Raw genomic sequence first — 2950 nt, 5'->3', positions numbered from 1 at the left:
CAAAGAGATCACACACAAGTTTGCAACGTTGTTTGTGTACGAGCAATGCCCAGCTGCTCGGCAAGATCCTGCAGGTCGAAAGGTTGCATGGGTTGCTTTTGGTGAACAGGTTTTGGACCATTGCAAGAAGCTTCCGGGTGGCATTGACAAGAAAGTAAAGATTTGGCTGGAGAATAATGAGGGGACATCACTTCAGCCCCTTCGTCTTGACAATGTCGGGGCAAGTTATAAAAGTGGGCAAAATGCTCTCTTATCTGGCAGCACTTCTCTAGTTAGTGCCTCCTTTATAAGACAGCAAGTAAATGCATAGGTGGAGCAGATTCTGGATGCAAAAAGGGATGCATTAAAGGTTTTGAACACAACATTGGATAATGTGAGAGTAGAGCTACAAGACATGAACCAAAATATGTGGAAGATACAAGGGACATCTTCAGCCGCGGCAGTGCTTCAGGGGCAATTGCAAGAGCTCCAGAGATTGTGGTCCAGCATGAAGGGAGTTGTCGATACTGACCCTGATTTTTTGGTGATTGAAGGCAAGATGGCTGCTCTAACTAGTGCACTCACAGCTCTTGGGGCCGATGCAAGCAGCTCGAACATAAGAGATGAGGTGGATCGTCTCCAGGTATGTGTCGACCAAGTCAAGGCAGGATTTTTGTTTATGTGGTAATGCCCTAGGTACTTGACATGGTACTCTCTTCTATTTAGGTGGTTTGTTTGCCATGCCAGTTATTTCTATTTATGTGGTAATGCCCTAGGTACTTGACATGGTACTCTTTTCTATTTAGATGGTTGTTTTTGTCATGCCAGTTATTTCTGTTATGGTGCTAAGTGCCCAACATACCTGACATGGTAGTTTTTTCTATTGTGGGATTCTATCATGGTAATAGTGCCCAAGTTACTTGGCATGGTAGTTTCTTTTTACATTCTTTTTGTTATGGTGACATTGACCAAGTACTTTTCCATGGTGGTTTTTTTTGCTATGAGTATTTGTTTTTTCCATGGAAGTTTGTCTATTATTGTGGTACGTGTCATGGTAGTTTTTTCTACCATGACAGGTGCAGGGGTCATGGCTATTTTTCCAGGTATCATGTAATGGCCAAAATGCCTGTCATGGTACTTCGTTTGATCATGGTGGTGTTTTTTTCATGGCAGTATTTCCTGCTATGGTACTTTTCTTTTGCTATTGTTGTAGTGCTCAAGGTACTTTTCTACTATCCATGGTATATGTCATTACCTTAGAGGTTTTTTGGAAAGCCATCTCTGTTATGGTGGCAGTGCCCAAGTTACGTTTTCATGGTTTTTTTTTTGCTATGGTTGATTGTTTCTTTAAGGAATTTTGTTGCTATTGTGGTTGTGCCCAAGGTACTTGTAAAGGTAGTTTTTACTATTAAGGTGGTTGTACGGTCATTGCTTATTAGTGTGTAGTGTCCAAGAAACTTGTCATTGTAATTTGTTTTTGGTCATGGTGGCTTTTTTATCATGATAGTCTTTCATGTTATGGTAGTAGCTTTTGCCTTGATGTTTTTAATGGAATGGCAGTTTTCTGTTATGGTGGTAGTGTCCAAGGTACTTTTCTACTTGCCATGGTATTTTTAATTGCCTTGGCGGTTTTTTGGAGTGTCCAAAGTACTTTTTTATGGTAGTTTTTTCTGTCAAAGGTACTTGTCATCGTACTTTGTGTTGTAATGGTGGTTCTCATATCTAATCCCTGTGGGCCTTTTGTTCTTCATTTGTCATGCAGAAAGAAGTGACTGACTTGGAAGCATCAGTGAGTATGTGTGTGCAACAAATCAACTTTCTGAGAGCATGTTGGAGCAGGTGAAGGCTGGTGACACAATGTTACTGCTTCCGACAGTTGGCCAACACTTGAGCCACTTGCAGGCTACATTCTCTGTTCCAGGACTATGTGTTGCATGTGGTCTTGCATTCATGGCTTCCCATGTGGTTTGTGTATACACGCTAGCATGTGGTCATGCATACCATGCTCTGTGTTTTGCTGCCTGAGTTGGATCAAAGACGGTATGTGCCGACGCCTCTTGCAAGAGTAGTATTCTAGATTCACTTAAATCAATGCTCCTGCATACAGGTTGGTTACCGTTGCTTCCAATATCATATAAATCCAAGAACAGTTCAGGTTGCCTTGAAGTATCTGCTGATTGCACAAGCCTGAACTTCACTGATGTGCTTGCAGGTTCTGGCCATATTCCTTGTGTGGCGCCGAAACAGGATGACGTGCCAAAGGTTGTGCTACAAGCTACTCCTGAAGCCCATAGTGTGTACTCCAGTGAGGGCACTCCAGTTGTGAAGGTAGACCCCCCTGCAAGCACAACAGCAATTGAGCCACAACCAAGCGAAAGCAGTCCAAAGGAAGATGCAACGGTTGACGATGCGGAGGCAATAGCGCAAGAGGGAGTGGATGCAGTGCAGCGCATGGTAGCTGGTGATGAGAATCCAGATTCTCCCATCTTTCTAAGTGACATGGTGAAGGTGTCAAAGAAGCGCAAGAAAAACAGTGATGGTAAGTGGTAATGGTATTGGACTTGTCAACTTCTATGCAATGTCTGCATGGGGCTGATGTGTTGTTTTATGACATAGGTGGATCTTCCAAAAAGAATAGACCTTCGGAGTCCACACGTTCAAAGCACCATGCTCATCATGCAGATGGAGATATGGGAGAGAGGGAAGCACCCAGATCACCTCCTGCCGTGAAGAAGACTTCCAGAAAGAGTACTCCCCTCCGCAATCCTTCTAGTGTTTCCCACCCCCCCAAGCCTCGAGTTTGCAAGAAATTGTGACTCTTCACTTGTAATACAAGAATCTGTGATTCTTGATTTTGAATGCAAAAGAAACTTTTTTGTCGGCCTCTATGTTTTTGTCGCTTTTATGTTTCATAAGCACAATGTCTATGTTTTTGTCGGCCTCTATGTTTTTGTCGCTTTTATGTCAAATA

The 2950-nt window shown here is 42.9% G+C and overlaps 1 pseudogene; it reads left to right on the top strand.

The window, feature by feature from the left end:
- Positions 1–538: 538 nt before the first annotated feature.
- On the top strand, positions 539–2709 carry LOC147460192 (uncharacterized; annotated as a pseudogene).
- The last annotated feature ends 241 nt before the right edge of the window (positions 2710–2950 follow it).

Source organism: Adiantum capillus-veneris, chromosome 4 (genome assembly GCF_014529385.1).
Source record: "Adiantum capillus-veneris isolate H3 chromosome 4, ASM1452938v2, whole genome shotgun sequence".
Lineage (NCBI taxonomy): Eukaryota > Viridiplantae > Streptophyta > Polypodiopsida > Polypodiales > Pteridaceae > Adiantum > Adiantum capillus-veneris.
This window is presented reverse-complemented; position numbering and strand designations above follow the sequence as displayed.